The sequence below is a fragment of the Mytilus edulis genome, chromosome 5 (assembly GCF_963676685.1).
Source record: "Mytilus edulis chromosome 5, xbMytEdul2.2, whole genome shotgun sequence".
NCBI classification, from domain to species: domain Eukaryota; kingdom Metazoa; phylum Mollusca; class Bivalvia; order Mytilida; family Mytilidae; genus Mytilus; species Mytilus edulis.
The window spans coordinates 91,031,628-91,054,836 of NC_092348.1; the positions used below are offsets into that span (position 1 = coordinate 91,031,628).

The window sequence follows — 23,209 nt, forward strand, 5'->3', positions numbered from 1 at the left end:
TATGTTGCTACATAGAAATGGAAATTTCACAATTGGGAAGCTGAATTCATCTCTTTTGTCATAAAGTTTTGTTCCGAGGAGTTTCCTTTAAGGGAATGTTACAAGGCCATCCGCTATACCCTTATTTACTAGTAGCAATTCAAATTCAACCTTTATACCGGACAGCCTATATTTCAGGTGAGGACCTTCATTTGTATGTATTGTGAATTTATTGTCGTCCTGAATATGCATCAATTATTAGTGACTAGACGTTAGTCAAGAAACTATCATTATCATAAACATATTTTTCAAGGCATCTATTCGAGGTCTTTGTGTGTATAGGTTTTTAGAAAGATCGGATGTTGTTGATTAGAGATCTACCGTTTGATTTATAAAAGGGGAGTATGATGAAATTTGAAAAAAGTCAGGACAGGAGTTGAGTAAATCAAGGCAGGATGGGAAACTTTGCAAAACAATGAAGGATATATAAAAAAAAGATGTGATGAGAACTCTCCACAAGAGACCAAATGACACAGAAATTAACAACTATAGGTCAGCGTACGGCCTTCATCAGTGAGCAAAGCCAATACCGCATAGTCAGCTATAAAAGGCAATGTAAAAAATTCAAATGAGAAAACTTGCGGTCCGATTTATTTACAAAAAATGAACGAAAAAACAGGTATTTAACACTTGAACAAACGAAAAACCACTGAATTACAGGCTCCTGACTGGGGACAGGCACATACATACAGAATTTTGCGGGGTTAAACATGTTAGCGGGATTCCAACCCTCCACTAACCTGGGACAGTGTTGGGTGAAACATTACAACATAAGAACGAACTATAAAAATCAGTTGAAAAAGGTTTAACTGATGAGATGGATAAAAATACTACAAATACAAGTGGAATGACAAATTATGTCAGGATAAACTGATAAAAAATGCAGGGCCGAATAGAGAGAAAAATAAATGACAAGACCTTTTATAGATGATTATGCGGTATGGGCTTTGCTCAAGGCCGTACGGTGACCTATAGTTGTTAATGTCTGGCTCATTTTGGTCTCTTGTTAGTTGTCTCATTGGCAATCATACCACATCTTCCTTTTTATAAGACGGATTACAAAAACAAATGCAGGTCAATTTTTCATCCTAACCCCTTCCCCCAAAAAATAAAACAAAATTCAAATGGTGGCTTCATTAATATTGTCGGATTTGTTTTTGCTATTCCTGTTCTCTTTGTGTGTTTTACACTTGCCACCTGACAGTTTTTATTATTGTATATTTTCTTAAGTGATCCCAACAAATGAATTCAAGTCTATGTAGATAAAAAAATGTACACTTGCCATTTCAAGGACTAAATGAAGGACTAACTGGTTTAAGTTAAATTTTTATTTGTACGACACCAAAGAGGATCAGATGTTAACAACTGGTGATGTAAGAGGTCCGGGCAGAAGTAGGCGTTCTGGCTAGGCATGTTATCTAGTTATCTTTATGCATCTCTCATCTACAAAAGAAAACATTCATCAGCAATTTGCAATCTCGTTCAGAATAAGATAGGTAATGTCTTGTGGTACATAGTTTGTACAAAAATCTAATGCTCCGGTTCCGCACTTTAATATTAAGGATCTTGTATCATTGAGCTTATATGAAAAATCATATGAAAAAAAATCAGTAGCTTGATAATAAAATCTTAATGGTAGATATGGTGTTTTCCTCCATCTTGGATTTTGAAATACCAGAAAACAAGGTCTAGATTTTTTTATATAATGTGCAAATTTTGAGATATGTAGGTAATTCATGTGTAAGAATTTATCATAATATGGAAAATACCATGTTTTATCATATTTATGGTTGTATTTTACAAAAAAACGAATACTTTTGCTTGATTCAACTTTTTCCAACTTTGCCAAATAAGAGGAGGCAACTCAAATACAAGGGCAGATAATTCAGATAGTGTTACTTTTACAATAGAATGTGTCAGGAATTTACCCATTTTATTATGTAGCAAGAAAACGAGTCTGGTGACCCCGTTTTTTTCTTTTTCTTATCTGAAAGCATTATATTGGAGCTAAGTATCTTCTCATATTTTATCTCAATTTTATGGTGCAGTTTTCGTTTTATGGCGGAAATTGGGTTTTCCATGCACAATCTATACGAAATCTGACAATTTTGCACAACCTGTAGTGTGAAAATAAGTCCCGTGACCCATTCTTTTTATTAATGTTTTTAAACAAGCAGGATATAAACTACATTTTGGCAAATTATTGAAAAATTCTATGGATTATAATTTAGACACCTCATCTACCTTAAATGACATTCACTTGGGCAATGAAAACGCACATTCAAGTCAAAGAAGTCCTTGGTTTAGTTCTGCAACCTACGGTGGAAGACACAAGTCGGCGAGAATATAAACAGATGGGTCCCAAAAAGTATACCGACTTCTATAAACATGTATTGTGTCAAAAAACCGGCTAGCACGACTTCGCATGCCTTCTTACAGTTTTGATTCGTGCGCCAATTACGAGACTTCTGAAGAGGAAATACAACTGAAAAGTCATTATCAGTATAAAATTTAATGCTTAGCAAATTAATTTTAATAATTCGAAAAACAAGTTTTTTTCCTATTCCCAGGGGATGTTGCCTTAGTCGTACATGGCTCAACTGTCCTGCCTTTGTCGTACATGGCACAACTGTCCTGCCTTAGTCGTACATGGCACAACTGTCCTGCCTTAGTCGTACATGGCACAACTGTCCTGCCTTAGTCGTACATGGCACAACTGTCCTGCCTTTTAATGATTGTTTAAGTTTTGTATTATGCGTTGCCTTTAAACTATTTCGTGTTTTGATTTTCGTATGCTATTAAGGAGTCCAATCTTTTAAAATGGGCATCTAGTGTACTAAATTTGAACACCGATTTATATGAATTTTGGATGTATGGTTCCAAGGGCTTTGTTTAAATCAAAGTATTTTTTTTAAAGATTATTATTTGCTCCTTACATAAATAAAATATATGTACATGTATTTACACTGCTGCTTTAGAATAGGTACTATTTCTGTTCTAAAAATCTGTAGTACTTGAAATTTACTTTTAATATTTAAATTAGTATTATTTCTTTACCTTAAAATTATTGTAATATTTAGGTCCATGTCTTTTACAGTACGTTTATTTGTACTAAAAAATTTTGGTACAGAAATAATACCAACAGTGATCACAATATCCAATGTATGTGAAAATCATAATTTTAAGAGATTTGAAATTATAGATAAAAAAAAACACCAAACAAAACTGTAAGCTTGTAATGCTCCGTTTGACAATCTATGCAGTATACCTTATTGGCAACCATTACATTCGCATTTGTTGGAGATACGCCACCATGATCCTGATTTTTTACATCTTCCACCATCACAGTCCCTTCGCAAGTGCTTACAACAAAGATGACAGATTGATGACAACGGACAACCTCCCCAACTACATGTGTATGTCTTTGATTCTGTCTGATCAATCATCAAACCTGAAATAATGTAAAACCAGGTTTAATCCAATATTTTCAACACAAAAAAAGTCATGGAAAGTGAATAGAACGACAAAAAAAAAACAACAAAACATTGTACTTTTTGCTTGACATGCATACGGTTCCCAATAACAGCCATTGTTCAACTACTAAATTGTCTATTCATCTTACCAGCACACTTGGTACAATTAAAAACCTGATAATAAATTGTTCAAATAAGGCCTTCGAAAATAGTGGAATAAATTACTTTTGGAGTGTCAAGAACTCGTTGGAAGTACTTGATAAATTGCATGCTTATATTGATGATTTTGAATCTGTTCAAAGTTTTGATTTTTCTACCCTGTATACCACATTGCCTCACATTCTCATTAAGAAAAAATTCACACACCTAATTAAATGGGCATTCAAAAAATCAGAATGTGAATATATATGTTCCACCTCTTTTAGGTCATTTTTTAGTAGCAATAAACAAAAAACTATGTTAATTGGACATGCTTTGATACTATATATGCCCTTGAAGTTTTACTAGATAACATTTTTGTTCGCTTTGGGGATTCCGTATATCGTCAGATTATCGGAATTCCAATGGGGACTAACTGTGCACCACTTATTGCGGACCTGTTTTTGTATTGTTATGAGTTACAATTTATGACAAAAATAAGCAAAGACCCATTCAAACAACATCTGATAAACAAATTTAATAATACTTTTAGATATTTGGATGATATTTTGGCTCTCAATAATGACGACTTCAGTATGTATATTAATGAAATTTATCCTTTTGAACTTACTTTAAATAAAGCTAATACTAACAATGACCACTGCCCTTTTCTCGATCTTGATATCTATATCACTAATGGAAAGCTGAATACTAAAATTTATGATAAAAGGGATGATTTTTCATTTCCTATCGTTAATTATCCGTTTTTAGATGGTGACGTTCCCTTGTCACCATCTTACGGTGTTTATATATCTCAACTTGTACGATTCGCTCGTGTATGTAACAATGTTTTAGATTTTAACGTGAGAAATTTATGTATTACTGAAAAGTTATTACACCAGGGTTTTCGATATCACAAACTAGTCAAAACATTTACTAAATTTTATCATCGGTATAAAGACATCATTCGTAAATATAACTCAACATGCAGACTTCTAATACGTTCAGGTATTTCACATCCAATTTTTTATGGTAATATTCTTTATAAATCACAAAGGTGTCAGTATTCACCTCAGAAACTTAGAAAACCTTTGAATAGACTTATTAAGAAGGGATATAATTACGATACGGTTGTCAAGTCGATAAAGATTGCATATTTTGGCGTTAATATTGAGTCACTGATAAGGTCTTTGCACCGGAACTAAACACATTATTTTTTAAAAACAGTTGTTGGCATAACACGGGTTATGTTCTTCTCATATATGTTATGATGGTATGATACTAAACCCCTAACGGGAAGGATTGTGCCTGAAGTCATAATTTTTCAGTCAGTTTAATTGAAGTCTGGAGCTGGCATGTCAGTTACATGTAACTGCTAGTAGTCTGTTGTTATTTATGTGTTATTGTCATTTTGTTTATTTTTTTTGGTTACATCTTCTGACATCAGACTCGGATTTATCCTGAACTGAATTTTAATGTGCGTATTGTTATGCGTTTACTTTACTACATTGGTTAGAGGTATAGGGGGAGGGTTGAGATCTCACAAACATGTTTAACCCCGCCGCATTTTTGCGCCTGTCCCAAGTCAGGAGCCTCTGGCCTTTGTTAGTCTTGTATTATTTTAATTTTAGTTTCTTGTGTACAATTTGGAAATTAGTATGGCGTTCATTATCACTGAACTAGTATATATTTGTTTAGGGGCCAGCTGAGGGACGCCTCCGGGTGCGGGAATTTCTCGCTACATTGAAGACCTGTTGGTGACCCTCTGCTGTTGTTTTTTATTTGGTCGGGTTGTTGTCTCTTTGACACATTCCCCATTTCCATTCTCAATTTTACATCCACACTTTATTTGGTGGATAGTTGTCTAATAGGCAAACATCCCACATTCTCCTTATATATGTTACAGGGAATTTGTGAAATCAGTGATTTTGTAAAATCACTGAAATTTCAGGGAATTGTAAAATCCCTGAACTGATTAGTGATTTTATAAAATCCCTGATTTTGACTAGTGATTTTACAAAATCCCTGAAATAATTAAGATCTTTTTTACAGATTCACTGATTAAATTCAGGGAATTTGTTAAATACATTCATTCATTTTTATTAAGAATTTCTGTGAAAAAAGACTAACAGTAACACTCAATAAGTTTGAGGTTAATCTAGTCTTTATTTTAATATTAAGTGAGCGGCAATCATGCACAAACCAACTGACAATGTGACATACTGTAAGACAAAGGCTCAGGCACAAATGTTTTGAAATCAAGAGCAAACATACCCACAAAAGTTACTTCAAATAATTGAGGTAAAATTAAAGTGCAACATATGGAACCAGGGAAAATATGATAAACATTTTGGAATATTTTGTCAATGAGCCACAGAAAGAAGACAAAACAAGCTCTTATCACTACCGTGTTTGAAAGAAAGTTACTGTTTATTATAGTTTTTCTGTATAATTACTGTAGAAAATAAAACCAATTATATCAATTTTTTTTAAATCAAATATAAAAACTGAACATTAGGTTGATTGCTGTCATTAAAGAAGAAAAACACATATGTAAGGTATAAGAAATTGAGTGGGTTAGGGTATGTGATCCAGTGCCAAATATTACATGAATATCAGATCAAGAGCATCTTATTGCTGCATGAAAATTGATATATAAAAGCAAATAAGTGTTGTATCATTAATTTGCTGCCTACAAAATAACATTTATATTCACAAAATAATAATAAAAAAAAAGACAACAGAAAATATTGGTAATAATACTTTGTTTTGTACTTGCATGTTAATGAATAGGTTAATATAACCAAGCAAAAATAAACAAAGTTTTACCTACTTTGGTCATTTATCAGACACATGTATTCTATCACAAAGTGGTATAACTTTGAATAAGTTTCTAAAATTTCTCAACTCTTTTAATCCAAATAAAGTAAATATTTTGTTAATAATGAAGGTATTAAGTTCTTCAATGTGAAGATTTGAAAAAAATTGTAAAAACGCTATTCATCAGATGAAGATGTTTTGAAAATAATATGTATGTCTTGAAGACATGTACAGCATAGTTAAGAAAATTCACATATCAATAGCTTATAGTGGTAGGGATGTCACCCAAACTTGTCTTGCAAAAATAAGCAAATTCAGAGTGGTCTAAATACCCGTTTAAATGCCTTTTAGCCATTATCATTATACACAAGTTCTAGCTCAAAGTGTTTATTAAACAAATATATTTCTAAATCATTAGTGATCATTCATTTGGTCTATCTTTATATTAAGAAAAACACATAGCATGTTATACTTTATTGTAATCAGGGATTTTACAAAATCCCTAGCTCTACTTTCAGTGATTTTGTAAAATCCCTAACAATTTAAGGGATTTTACATAACCACTGAAACTGTTAGTGATTTTACACAATCACTGATTAGTCCAGTGATTTTACAAAATCCCTGATTTTACAAATTCCCTGTAACATATACACATGGAAAAAAGTATTGCAACACCAAATTGAAATTGAAATTAAAAAAACACTTTTTATTTTTTTGTGATATAATTTGGTAAAATAGAACTAATCAAACATTACTTAAGTATCACCTGAGTTTAATCAATAAATATCGACTCGATAAGTTTGTATCTGCACATGCAGCTACTGTACCCGTAAACAGCAAAACAGATGTTTTCATCCTCATTGTTTTCAACACTTTAAATAACCAAGTTTTTAAAGTTATGTGATTGACACCTTGTAATGGGTCCTCGACAACTCTAAACTGCAGCAAGATGGCAGATTATCAGCATGAGAGAAGCAGGGATGTCGCTGAAACAACTGCACGTATTTTTGGTCGTCACCATTCCACTATAAGTCGTTTTGAGAATAAAAATAAGGCACTAAACGATGTTAAAGACCTTCCGAGATAAAGAAGACCCCCTATACCATTTGCTAGGGAAAATCAAGCATAATGAAGGTTGGTCAGAAGGAAACCCTTTGCATACAATACAATCCTAAAAAGAGAGTGATGGGCATACAGAAGCCTTTAAACAAGAACTGTTCGAGATCGACTCATCGCTACTGGTTATCGTGCGATAAGACCATTTCGGAGACCTTTGCTTACAAACAGACACACAGTTTTCCGTATCCAATGTAGTGCAGAGCTCGCTAAAGTTGAAAATTAGCATTGTGGAGGAAGATCCGTTGTTCCAATGGAATTTGGTTCATCTTCATTGGACGGATCGTAGCCCGGATTTGAACCATATCGAGCATATATGGGACACTATTGGGCGGAACGTGCGCGAAAGGACACCTTAGTTCAAACACATCATGAAATAAACAATGCCCTTCATCAGAAATGGTTGCTGCTACCTTAGCAACAAATTAGTCGATTTTTGGCAGGAATCAGAAGACGTTTATATGCGGTTATCCGTTTGAATGGAGGCTGCGCACAAAGTACTAATTCTTTGGCGTATAACGATCAACCATGATGTGAACAGTCATCTGAAGATTAATTTTGAAATGTCTGACATTGTAAAGTTCGACTACAGTAAAAGTTGTAAAATGCATTTTTTTGTACAAAAAACACTTCATTTTGTTATTAAAATTGTGGTTATATAAATCATTTTTTTTCAAACATTTTTTGTTCGTTTCAATGCCAATGTTATCATAAACTATGTTTCAATAATATTATACAAATATTTTATTATATTTCATCAAAAAAAAGAGGCTGATTTTTCAAATTTTAAAAAATCAAGGTGTTGCAATACTTTTTTCCATGTGTATATTTATATTTGAAGAGCAAATAAACATAAAATCACTAAGAATCTGGTATGATAAACGAATCCTTTTTTGAATTCTATGTGCTGGGGGATTGTCCGATGAAGGCCAAGTTTCATGAGAATGCGATAGGCTATGACTTCTGTTGAACTCTTACCTGCTACGGAATGGTGGTTTTAGCCTATTAGGCGAGGTATTTGGGCAATCCTTTTTAAGTAGACTTTTTCCAAAAGTTAGTGTAATAAATTTCTAAATTGCTCTTTGTCTAGACATGTCGTCAATCAATTGAATAAACTGCCAAATATTTATTTTCAAACAAGAATGTGTCCATAGTACACGGATGCCACACTCGCACTATAAGTTTCTATGATCAGTGGACCGTGAAATTGGGGTAAAGAAATCTAATTTGGCATTTACATTAGAAAGACCATATCATAGGGAGCAGGTGTACTACGTTTCAAGTTAATTGGACTTCAACTTCATCAAAAACTACCTTGACCAAAAACTTTACCCTGAAACTGGAACTATCATTGTGTATGTTCAGTGGACGGTGAAATTGGGGTCAAAATCTAATCTGTCATATAAATTAAAAAGACAATAATATCATAGGGAGCATGTGTACTTAGTTTGAAGTTGATTGGGCTTCAACTTCATCAAAAACTACCATGACCAAAAACTTGACCCTGAAACTGGAACTATCATTTTGTATGTTCAGTAGACCTTGAAATTCGGGTCAAAAATATAATTTGGCATTTAAATTAAAAAGATCATATTATAGGGAGCATGTGTACTCAGTTTCAAGTTGATTGATCAAAAACACCTCGACTAAAAGCTTAAGCCTGACGCGGGACAGACGAACGAACGGACGGACGAACAAACGAACTGACGCACAGACCAGAAAAACATAATGCCCCAACTTTCGCAGGTTACGTAGGTGGGGCATAAAAACATAAAATATCTTACCAGAAAGACAAACAAGCAAAAGAAGAGCTGCAACACCAGTTGTCATATTGTAAATCTGAAATCTAAACAAATACAACATAAGCTAACAAATATAAACAAAAATACGGGACGGGCCTGACGGAAAGAGATGGGTAAGACTAAATGCTCCCTCCTCTATGACGGGGGCATATAAAAAACAAACAAAAACAAAAAGAATTATGCATAATTTTCTTATTCAAAATAGTACGTGATCGATCGATCACTGAAACTTATACTAAATACAATGCAGAGGGTATCGTATGGGGGCAAGACATTTCGTCGGGAGAGTCTTGGCTTGTCCATCTTTGATAAAAAAAAAAAAAAAAGTATTATTTTTGCAGTAATTTATTTGTTTCAAAAATTGTCTTAGTACATTTTAGTAGTATGATTAAATTGTTGGCACGGTTGAACTCAAATCTCAGTAATTCTCAGCAAAATAAGCAAATTATGATTTACCATACGCGTTTACTGTTCTAAGATTGATAATTTGGATAATTATATGTTAATAATAACGCCACTTTCAGCGCCTTTGGTTATTTCGTGACAGCCATTTTTTTATTGGTGGATGAAGTCGTAATTTCCGTAGAGACCCCCCAGTGGTGGATCAAGAAATTTTCATAAGATGGGGGCACTGATTGCCTAAGAGGGGGCCCCGCACTAGTCGTGCTTCGGGGGTTCCCTACATAATAATGTTTTCCAACAAAAGGGGAACTTGGACGCCCTTGACAAAGGAACACTGGCTATTCTAGTTAATCAAAGTAGAGTCGAACGACCACGTTCAGGGTTTCAACTCACCACCTCAGTATTGATAGGCCAGCAATACCAATAGACCAACTGCTTATTTTGATTCGCCTTACTTGTGTAATCATTTTAAATGTTTCATTTAAGTGCATGAATGTTGTTTCTCTCCTTTCCTACAAGAGTAAATTGCGATTACGGGGCTCGGGGCCTTTTAAATCTGACAATGCAGTATGGGTTTTGCTCATTATTGAAGACCTTAATTTTACCTATAGTTGTTAATTTCTATGTCATTTGGTACCTTGCGAAGAGTTGTCTAATTGGCAATCATAATACTACATCTTAATATTCATATTAAAGTAACCGGACAATTTTCCATACTTTATAACAAGTTGATATAAATAATTGTTGTCATGATCAAAGTTCGACCGTTGTAGTCATATATATTTTAAAATACATCTTTTGCTTAATTTATTATGACAAGTTATTTAGTATCTTCGTTTGTGTCATGACGTGTACATAACAAAAACATTAGCTGTACACACAACTATCATTTAGACATAAAACATTCTCCTTAATTTTCAATTGTACAATGAACTTCAAGTTGACGGGATCTGTTATATTTGTTTTAAGTGGTAGGTTGCTAAACATATTTACAAATGTATACTTGAGAACAAGAATATCCTTTTGATTTTAAATAGTATTAAATTGTGAAAGATTTTAAGTAAATTAATTGCGAGACCAGTACTCGTATCAGTTTGTATTTTTTACGATAAAGCGACCGTTTTTTAACACTTTATATGGACAGGCACTAGTCTGGAAAAAAAATATTCATATTTTTTTTTTTAGAGAAAAGTGTTGCGTTAAATTCAAGTATGTAGATATGTTTTTTTTATAGGCAAGTGCCCGTGTTTGTATGGCGTCGTATTCCATATTGCGTCGTTTGCACTATTTTTAGCCCGTGTAATTTTCTCGCTGCGTTGAAGGCCCATTGATGACCCTGTGATGTTATCTGCTCTTTGGTCGGGTTGTTTTTTATTTGGCATATTCCCAATTTCCATTCTCAATCTTATTACATGCCACATATTATAGCGAACCCTATGATAGTTTTCCATAGATTCACCTGCATGTTACCTGTCGATTTAAACTTTTGGCAGTTCTATTGTCCCATCTAACAAATACAACAGGTATTGTTCTCTGTGTAGTTTATTCACTGGGACCTTTAAATTTCTTCTAGGAGAAATATATCACTCATTGATTAATTTACCTGAACAAAAAATTGAACTGTCAATGATGAAAAAATACTTATACCAATACTAAGAAAGGACTCACAAAACTGCATGTGGACTGGTGTTGTATTTATTCAAAACCAAAAACTTGTTTTTAATGAGTTCAATATTAATAATGATTTAAAAATTAAAAGTTGATTTCTGATCAAATATTCAATAAATATTTTTGTGTGTTTGATAAATAAAAATTTGAATATTATTATTTTTAAATTAAGGTCTTCATAAACAGTCTATACATTAACAACAACAAAAACATGCAAATTCTTTGGAAAATACTAAAAAATGTGTCTAAAATATACTTTTTATTATTAAATCAGATTTTATATTGAACAGATTGAAAATATATTAATAGTATATTGAATAAATACAATATTGCATACAGTTTATGTGAGTTTATAGAAGTATTTCAATAAAAAAACAGATAATTTTTTGGTCAGGTAAATTAATCAATGAGTGATATATTTCTCCTAGAAGAAATTTAAAGGTCTTGGTGAATGAACTATACAGAGAACAATACCTGTTGTATTTGTTAGATGGGACAATAGAACTGCCAAAAGTTTAAATCGACAGGTAACTTGCAGGTGAATCTATGGAAAACTATCATAGGGTTCGCTATAAGTGCGAGTAAAATATTGTGTTTTATTTTGCATTTCAGTTGTGCAGATAAATTGTTTACCATTAGAAAATGGAATAAACAGAGAATCCAAACGACTCCCGTATGAAAGACATATTAAATCTTTCTTAAAGAATACATTTCAAAGATTTGATTTTGTCCCGTCATATCTGAAAAGAGGATGCAAGATTAACAGAGAAACGGACACACACACGGAACATTCTAGTAATTTGAAGAAATATATATCAACACCGCGAGTGACTGGATCGGCAATTGGTCAAACAAATTATGTTCTACATCCGACTGTAAAACCCACAGAACCAGTACTGAGAATAGAGAGACCGATTTTACCTTTATTCTGAACTAGAAATAAAAAAAAAGTGACAAGAGTTGGCCAATTGTAGGACTTCGTCATCTTCCCACTTCAAGTATGGACTAACGTTCATTTGATGCAGAATATTTTTTTATGTACAGTTACATGTTATGTAGAGGAATGAAGAGTTTATCCTGTTGTGTTGTTGTAAGACGAACTGTATCATATACATATATACAGAGGCGGATTTGGGGGGGGGGGAGGGGGCCCGGCCCGGTGGCCGGTCCCCCTTTTAAGAAAACAATTTGGTTGATTAGATAGGGAATCACTGAAGCGTGACGGGAGCGGCCCCCTCTTAGGCAGCCAGTGGGCCCCCACTTATGATTTTTTTAAGATCCGCCACTGATATACAATTGTATTATATGTTTCTGGCTGTACATCATTAAATTTCTATTTGCAAATGTCATACAAGATTTCAAGATTTATTGATAATGCTAAGACACATAAATGTTTAACATAAGGGTAAAGTATAATACATAAATGACGAAATAAACACGTTTTGGATTGAGCGATTGAGTAAAAACGACTTTTTCGGTTGTGACTTTTTTCTTCACCACTAGACATGACTTGAATAGAAATAACATGGTTCAGTTCAATCAGTATATTATGTCGAGGCAAATCTATCAATTACAAAATTCCATGATTGCAAGCACCTATCAGGACAACCATTTTATTTTCAAGGGTGGAGGAGAGATTTTTTATTAAACTATCGTGGCGTGGTAAGAGCTGAAAAATCAATAGTTTTGCCCAGATATAATAAAAATCAATACTTAAGTCTACAATGTATATATCACTAAATGCAAGACATAATTGTGTACACAATCGAAAAATGTTTATGAAAGACAAAGTAGCAGAAAATAATCATGCTCAACCGAGGAAAATGAAGTCAAATGTAAAAAAAAATCACCTTTTCGTGCAAATCTCCTTAAAAGGAAATATCAGCATAAAGGTCAGAGAATATAATAAGATTGCGAATGCATGTGTTTCTAGGCTGCAGTTTAATATAACAAACACATGTTTTTGAAAAAAGTGCAAAAGCTTAAACACTACAAAGCACATTGAGGACTATAAACACTTCCAAAAGGATTGATCTATCCTGAATCCAATAAAATACAAATGGAAACCAAGTTGACTTTTTTCCCGTAAAAATGAACTGGCATTTTGACACGCAACATGTCACTGGCAATTACCAATTCTAGAGATGTTAAAAATGGAAGAAAAATAAGACTATTTTGAATAGGAGAAATTGTTATACTTTAATCGAAGCAATTAAACGGAGCCAATTAAACAATATAAATCATTTACCTGTGCCGGCGATTCTCACGATCCTCACGTACTGATTGTTTCAAATAATGACAATTCTTTATATAGTCGGCCTAGTATTCCCGCGTTTTTTGAGTTCATGCATAACACATGCAATTTAAATACTGTTTATTTAAGGTTCATGTGGACCCTTTGGCTAAAATGGCCGTATTTTCACATCAAAATTTACTCTTAGTACAGACAAACCTGTGCATCTGGAAAAGATTTAAGGCATAGCATGCCCTAGATAAATAAATTTGAAATATGTTTTATGTTGTAGAAAAATAAGAACTTATGGGGGCCCGCGGGTATAAATCATTTTTTTTCTAATATAAGATTTTTCTATTTTTTTCTATGAATAAATTCTATCTTCTACCTCAAGCTAATAGAAAAATAAAATAAAAACATGGGGTCACCGTTCATTTAAGCTTACAATCTGCCTTCGAAAGGAGCATGCATTTTTGTTTAGATACTTTTTTTTCTCTGTTGAACTAATAGGAGAAAAAAGGCAATATGGGTCACCGATGAGTTAAAAAAAATTAAGAAATTCCAATTCTAATGGAAAATAATGGCATTTTTTCACCAAAGGGAAATAATCTGGAGCTTTTTCAATGATATAAACATTTTTTAAGAAGTCATCTGGGGCCAAAACGAATTGATGTTTTGGTTGATTTTTGTACCATAATTACAAAGTAACATTTAATACTCTTTTAACAATTTTTAAGTCTATACTTTCCCGTATTTTACGAGAATCTTTTGTCCTGTGCTTTTTTTTAATTTAATTTTATTGTCAGCAAGTTACAAACGTTTCTTCAGTTTTTGGCTCATGAATTGTCGATTATTTTATTTAATGTTCTCAGCACTTTATATCTACACTTGTAATAAAATCACTGTTTAAAAATGACCTGAATACAAATAGAACATACTATTTTCTCCGAAGCTAGCGATAGAAAACGTGTGCATTTATCATTTCTTTAAAATTCTAACTTGAAAAATAATTGGAAACAAATTACGCAGGTGTTAAAAAATAAACTTTTTTGAATATATTGTAAAATGGTATCCGGTTATTGATTTTAACTGACGAAACCACAAATTCATATATGATAATGTACCAAGTTAAATTTGTAAAACGTGATTTTTTTCCCTCCTTTTATCATTTTCAAATTGAGCATCCACCTACAACACCGAATTTTAAAGACCTTTCCGGGCCAGTACTCTCATACATGTCATAGTTACTAAAGTTTGTGTATTACGTTGTTTTGTTAATTTTTATGTGTGCTTTGTGTCGCTCCGATGGGTGAATTTGTGTTCATAGCTTGTTCTTATATTGTTCTGTTACACCAATGTCCAACTATCCAAGGTAGGGGGAGTGTTGAAGCGCTCGGTAGACTTTTTCAACAAATTGTCGGCATTCCTATGGGAACAAACTCTGCGCCTCTCCTTGTCGACATCTTCTTATTTTCATATGAATCGGTGTTCCTTCCGAAAATTTTCAAAAACAAGACGATCAAAGAAGCCAGGTTATTCAATTATACAATCAGATATATTGATGATGTTCTTTCCATTAACAATCCAACTTTTTTGATTGGGTTCCATAATATATCTCACAACACTTGAAATTTAAGAAAAATACCAGACACTGCATCCTCCGCCTCAATTTTAAGACTTATACCTCGACTTTGACCTTCACAATTATCTCAGTACAAGAATCTATGACAAACGAGACGATTTTAATTTTGAAATTATCAATCCCCCCACCACACCTTTGTAGCAATATACCAACTTCACCTTAAACCTTCTACTCAGACTCTGCAAAGCGTCATCAGTGTCTGAGCAGAAAGTTGATGAACCCGGGGTATATCGAAGAACGTCTCACCTTTTTTCATTGGAAGGTACCAATACCTTGTTGATAAATAATCCCTGTCAACTTCACAAATAGTACACGATAGTCTTGAGGTATAGATTCTGGTCACTGACGTTGTTTATCATCTTAAAATAACGTGTTAATATAGTCTCCTTTGTCTGTCTTGTATAACAATTACTTTTACTGTTTGGTCTGTTTTTGGTGATGTTAGTTCAGTGTGACTCTGTGCTTAAACATCCTGTCATTGTGTTGTTGTTCTATGATAATTATGGTATTCTTGTCTTTCATTTTTGCTGGTGTGCTTTAATTTGTCTGTGGGCACATGTTGCGTGGCTCTGTACTTGTGCATTCCGTCATTGTGTAATTGTTTTAAGTCGATATCATTTTTAAACTTAACACTATTTATACATATTATATATAAATTATGAACTTCACTCAGTTGATACGTTATTGACGGACCTGTTTGATTATATTGTCCTCGGTCAATATAATCTAAACAAATAACGTATTGCCCTCGTCAAAAGTCCATATTGAATACATGCATTGTATTGATTACATTGTACCTGTCAAAATGTATGTTACATTAATTCATATCGGTTAAGAACAAGCTTCTCCTTTTCGATAACACGGGGCCACATGACATTCTATATTCTTTAGTAAAAAAAATCCATCGGTCTTAAACAGAAATAAAAAAGAACTACTATAAAAACAGTGGAGATGTGGTATGATAGCAAATAAGATAACTATCCATCAGGATCAAATAAAGCAGTCTATGGAAGAAGCGATTCGATAAAAGCTTTTCTTATATCAACGAGCGATATTGTCTTATATCAACGAGTTGCATTGTGGGAAATTTCAGACGAATGTTAGCATTTGTACGAAGAAAGGCAGATTTCTCGGTATAAAGTAATGACTCTTTTCTTAAAACAGGGTGACATTTAATATGACATACGTCTGGTGTATAATTTTCATGAGTTATTTTATGTAATAACAAGCAAGGTGTATTTAAACGAGAACATTGAATTATTGAAAAAATGAAACATAAATGCACGATTTATCATTTGTAGATGTACACATTCTATAAATATCATGTAGCAAATTCAGTGGAATGCAATTGAGATGAATTCAATTGTTTGCTACGCCAAAATCACCTATAAGTCAACGATACTGCAATATTTTAAAATATCAATGCGATATTTGTCTTATATCATAGCGATGATTTTTTAATATCAAAAATTAATGAATGCGATACTTTTCTAATATAACTGCTATAGTTTTCTAATATAGAATTAATACGATGACACGTCACAATGCATGTCAAGAAAACTGCAAAGTAAAACATAATTCACAAACTTAGATCATGACCAGTTCAATGTTTTAGGATCAACATCACTAAAATTTCGTAACTGTAACACAATTAACGTTTACATGAACTTATCATTCCGAAAATGTTGCTTGACCCTATTGATAGTTGAAAGTGTTAACAACCTGTTCAGTCTATTGTTTTCAATCACATGGTTTAACCAACTAACTAACATGTTTAACCCAGCCACATTATTTATGTATGTGCCTTTCCCAAGTCAGGAGCCTGTAATTCAGTGGTTGTCGTTTGGTTATGTGTTACATATTTGTTTTTCGTTCATTTTTCTTTTATATAATAAGGCCGTTATTTTCTCGTTTGAATTGTTTTACATTGTCTTATCGGGGCCTTTTATAGCTGACTATGCGGTATGGGCTTTGCTCATTGTTGAAGGCCGTACGGTATAATTGTTAATGTCTGGGTTATTTTGGTCTCTTGTGGACAGTTGTCTCATTGGCAATCTTACCACATCTTCTTTTTTATAATTCTATTTGAAGTGATGATGCAATGGCGGAATTTAAAAGCGGTTGCAAATACGTCTACCGACCTATTAGATTCTAATTTACTGGTCACACTGCTATAGTCTACCCACCTTGGTAATATCGAAATAGACAAAAAATATCATTACTTAAAAGAAACATTCATTCAAACAATCCAATCCAATACAGCTCCAAATTACAATGAATATTCAAATGGTAAAATGAATAATCCAAACAAATTAAAATATACAAATGCTGATGTCCCGCTCTTTAAAGATACCAATTGAGTAGCCTCAGACTATAAAAATTGGACAACTTCAGATACAACGAAATTCAAAAATCTTGTCAAACAGAAAATAAATTTATTATTAACATAGCAAAAGATATTGAGAAGAAAGACAGTTCTTTTTGGATATCAAAGACTTTTCCCCGTTGGTAAATCGATATCTCTATGAACATAATCAGCTCGCCACCTGGACGCTCTTTTACATCGCGATGACCGTGAGGGTATTCCGATGTATTGTTGCCACAGAGATTTGACTTTCGTTTTTGGCTAGTAACCGATCGTATAAATACGCGAATTTTTCTTAGCGCAAAATAACAATCCGTATCGCTTGTTATAAATTCATTTCTTCAATGAGTACTAAAAAATGTTTAGAACACAAATAAATAAGATGTAAATGTCTTTTGACGTTAGAAATGTGTATATTCGTTCTTTCGTTCATTGTGTATTAATTTACGTTTTTTATCAGCCGTGTACACTGATCAATACATGCAGAAGTGAAACGATGCATGAACTTGCAAGCCCGACAGGAAATCGCTTGAATACCTGGACGTGTCACCTCACACCCCTCCCAATACCTTTGAAAGTAATACCTGTAGCCCTGCTGGTGATCAGATGAGGGAAGATTAAAAGTTATTTGAAAAAAGTTTATTACTTTAAAGAATTATGAACAAATTAGATTTTCGAAAACAATTTTCACGGATCACTTATTTATGATTTCAACTTTGACTTTTTACCTAATTCCAATATCAACAGTTTAAAAACAAAAGACCGTGGTAATTTAAAAAAAATAAGAATATTTTCCGTATCAACTTGAAGTTAGTAAGTCGGATAAAACAACCGTACGATTGCCAAGATATCGACATGCAATTACGACTACATCGGTTACTGTAGTTTTGTTCCTTTTGGGTTTATAGACATATCGATTTTATTAACCGGGAACGAAGACAAAATGGCTGAACGGATGGAAATGATTCTCTAAATTTAAAATCGATGGTGATCGCTTATCTAGCGGAATAAAACTATAATATCTATGAATTTGAGCATTTTTATGCCTAATGAACATAATATCAATTTTTGATTTTTTTGCGAAGTTTCCCTTTAAGTCTGCCAATTGATATTTTATCGTGTGTTTTTCTATGTTGTGATGTTAATGCTATTGTTTCAGAAAAAGGGAGAAGGTTTGGATCCATTAAAACGTTTAATCCCGCTGCAAATGTTTGCACCTGTCCAAAGTCAGGAATTTGATGTACAGTAGTTGTCGTTTGTTTATGTAATATATATACGTGTTTCTCGTTTCTCGTTTTTTTATATAAATTAGACCGTTGGTTTTCCCGTTTGAATGGTTTTACACTAGTAATGTTTGGGCCCTTTTATAGCTTGTTGTTCGGTGTGAGCCAAGGCTCCGTGTTGAAGGCCGTACATTGACCTATAATCATTGTTTACTTTTTTTTTAAATTGTTATTTGGATGGAGAGTTGTCTCATTGGCACTCACACCTCATCTTCCTATATCTATATATCTTTTCTATATTCATAAATTTAGATTGTTCAGTTGGAGGACTGGAAAGCAGTTATTTATAAGGGGAAATTTTAAAGATTTATAGATATAAGAAGATGGTGCATGAGTTCGAATGAGACAACTTTCCATCAAAGTAATAATTTGTTTAAAGTAAACCATTATAGATCAAAGTAGGTCCTTTAACACGGAGCCTTGGCTCACAGCGAACACCACGCTATATAGGAACAAGAACATTGCTAGTGTTAAATCATTCAAACAGGAAAACCAACGGTCTAATTTAAAAAAAAAAGGAGATTCAAAAGTACAGGTCAATAATTTTGATACTTAGCTATTTGATTATTTGATTACGGCATTGTTTATTAAACTCTTATTTGATTAGATTTGCTTTTAAAACCAATTGAGAAATTTGTAAGATGTTACCAAAAACAATTTGAATTTAAGCAATGGTCTTAAAACTGCTTATTTACATACAATACTACTAAGAAGTAAAATTTTAAAAAAAATACTGAACTCCGAGGAAAATTCAAATCAGAAAGTCCCTTATCAAATGGTATAATCAAATTATAAAACACTCCAAACGAATGGATAACAACTGTCATATTTCTGACTCGGTACTGGCATTTTCAAATTTTGAAAATGGTGGATTGAACCTGGTTTTATAGCACTTCACCTCTCACGTGTATAACAGTCTCATCAAATTCTGTCATATTTACAACGATGCGTGAACAAAACAGACATAATAGGTAAAATTGTCAAAATATGAGTACAACAGTTTTATATTAATACTAATCGGTACTAATATTGATATAACAAAAACACCGCTATGATATTTTAAAAGTATCGCATTGATATTTTAAAAGTATCGCATTGTTTATTTATGTATATAAGAAAAACACAGCACTTCAAATTTTACACTGACATAAACGTAAGCTTATAACTAACTTCTGCATGTATATTTGGACTCAATTGTTGTTTATATTTGAACAATAAGTTTTAAAATTAGTATTTTTTTAATTTTTCGTTGCCGAAAAGAAAACAACATTTCCCGCATGGAATGTCTGCATATTTACAATTGATATTAGACAATATCGCTATGTGATATAAGAAAAGTTTTTATCGATACGCTTCTTCCATAGACTGTAAAGTGTATGTAAGCAATTATATGCTATCGTACTGCCTTCAACAACGAAAACTCGTACCTTATAGTCGGCTATAAAAAGCACCCACCGAAAAATGTGGAAGGACTCAACAAGAAAACTAACGGCCTAACTCATTAAAAACAATTTATGAAAACAACAAATAAGATAGAGATGAAGCAACCACCGAACCATAGGATCGAGAATTCAGACAGACACATAAAATTGTTTAATTATTTAATTTCTGAAATGATTCATTTGTAAAAAGAATAATTATGAAAATACTTTGTTTTCATCGAAAGTAAGGAGAAACAAATCGTGAATTGCATTTCGAAATTTTCTTGTCAGTTTCTTATTGAAAATATGTAATTTGTATACATCTTAAATGCTGTTAAGCAAATGGTATCTCTATCTAATGCATTTTATCTAATGCATAATTAGATGGGGGGGGGGGGGGGGTGGGGGGTGGGGGGTGGGGGGGAGGGGAGGGGGCATGTTAACAACACCTCGATTTTGGCAAAAACAGTTAACAACAAATTTTAAATGCTGATAAGAGTTAACAGCATCCTTAATTTACCCTTTTTTCCAAACGAACCCAAAAGCAATGAAAAGGGAAAGTGCATATCTTCAATGTATTCAAAAGTTTGAAAACCACTGTACAAAGTCGCAGAAATGCCAAGCTCCATAAGGATTCTTTTATAAAGCTGACTAATTTTCAGAATACACACGCAAGTATCATACTTTTTTATTGACACATGGACAGACAATTGAAAGGATGGAAAATGCAGACAAAGTGATTGACTCCAAGAAAAAAGACTACATGTATGTCATGAATAATCGAAAATGCTTCAAAATGCAAAAGGGAGGCTTCTTCTGGTTGTGTATATTGTTGAGTAAATGTTTTATGTCAATCAGTCGTAGCAAACTTGGGTTATCGTCATGACGTAGGAAATTGTAACAAACAGATAGAATGAGTGAATACTATAGGGCGCGAACATTATTTTTTTTTTATGGCAGGGGCTCTTATAAATTATGATTACATCTCAGTCAGGGTATTCATTGCTTAGTCTTAGATGCATGATTTTTTATTAGTTGTTCGTGGCTTTGAACTAGCTGTCAGATAACTGCGAGTACTCTCAGATCTGTTCATTGTGTCTTTTTGTGTCGGGATGTATAAGTACCCGGCCACGTTCACTTGTATTTTTGTCCATCTGATGAGTTAAGCCTTTTTCAACTGATTTTTATAGTTCGTTCTTATGTTGAACTGTTATACCACTTTCCCAGGTTAGGGGAGGGTTGGGATCCCGCTAACATGTTTAACCCCGCCACATTATTTATGTATGTGCCTGTCCCAAGTCAGGAGCCTGTAATTAAGTGGTTGTCGTTTGTTTATGTGTTACATATATGTTTTTCGTTCATTTTTTATATAAATAAGGTCGTTAGTTTTCTCTCGTTTTAATTGTAAATTTTACATTGTCTTATCGGGGCCTTTTATAGTTGACTATGCGGTATGGGCTTTGCTCATTGTTGAAGGCCGTACGGTGACCTATAGCTGTTTTTGTCTGTGTCATGTTGGTCTCTTGTGGACAGTTGTCTCATTGTCAATCATACCACATCTTCTTTTTTTATATTACATGATTTCATTTAAAGGAATTATGAAGGGTTACTGATTTTTATTTTGAATCATCAAAACCAGTGTATAAATGGAAGGTGTCACAAGTTAAAGCACTCTTTCATCTCCAATTAAGAACTCTGAGATGATATAAAAAAAGCCTATGTCCATCTTCACATTTCTGAAGTCTTAGACTAGAAAATTTGACATCAATTTGAGAACCAAGTTCTCTTTTTTCGGCCTTTTCTACCAGGCCTCACTGTTCAGTTATTTTACGAATTGCAAATTGAAAAGGTACTGTATTTTTCACAATTCCGTCCAGGTACTCTGGGTCAATATAACTTATCAAACATTCCATATGTATACATCTGAATTATTTTCATCATAGGACTGACCAGGGTTTTAGCTGGATAAGTAGTGGCCTTTCCTTTTAACGTTTTGGATACATAGCCAGAAATAACTACATTGGTTAGACGTATAAAGAGGGGCATGATATATCCCTAAACATGTTTTACACTGCCGCATTTGTTGCACTGCATGACCCAACTTGTAACTTGAGTCCGTAACCTTTGCTAAATAGTCTATTTATTTCATTTTTTAAATTTTGGTTCATTTATAGGTTTCAAGAAACAAACATTGAACTTCTACCGCTTTTTCTAGTTAAATGATTGCACACTTAGCTTTAGGTATACTAATACACAGTTACAAGTTTAGTTTCGCATTATAGCCAATGTGAATTTTCTAAATATGAAAGTTTTTGTTCTATTGAATTGATTTTTTTTAGATAGTTGAATAATAATATCGCCTTCCTAGTGGGTTTATATGAATATTTATATTGATTTTAGCATGTTTTATAAGCCATTTTTCAGTTTGACCGTCCATACGTTCCTATCCGTACCGCCATAGATTTAGAATTTTTGTATTGGGTCTCAAACAAAGATTTGACGCTCGATCTTTTCAATTCAATTTTATGGAAAAAAAACAGCAGAAATGCATATGATTTTTTTTTACCTCATGATAGGTTTATGTCTATGGTTTTAGGAAAGGTATCACTCTTATTGATTGAAATTTTCCTTTGGACTAAATTTTTGAGATCTTTGTGACATGTTCAACCCCCTATTTTGCAATATTTGGTATCAAATAAATGCTGATTGTTGTCATGGTTACACAAAAAAAAATAGAGATTATATTTGACCATTATTACTATTGGAAATTAAACCTATGGACGATTCTCTTTCCATAAATATACACA

The 23,209-nt window shown here is 33.1% G+C and overlaps 1 long non-coding RNA gene across 1 annotated transcript; it reads right to left on the reverse strand.

Moving 5' to 3' along the window:
* Positions 1-1,352: 1,352 nt before the first annotated feature.
* LOC139524800 (uncharacterized) lies at positions 1,353-13,793 on the reverse strand. Its single transcript, XR_011664861.1, has 4 exons — positions 13,707-13,793; positions 9,371-9,432; positions 3,308-3,490; positions 1,353-1,482 (listed from the first exon to the last, which is right to left on the reverse strand). It is a non-coding gene; the product is annotated as an uncharacterized lncRNA (long non-coding RNA).
* Between the last annotated feature and the right edge of the window lie 9,416 nt (positions 13,794-23,209).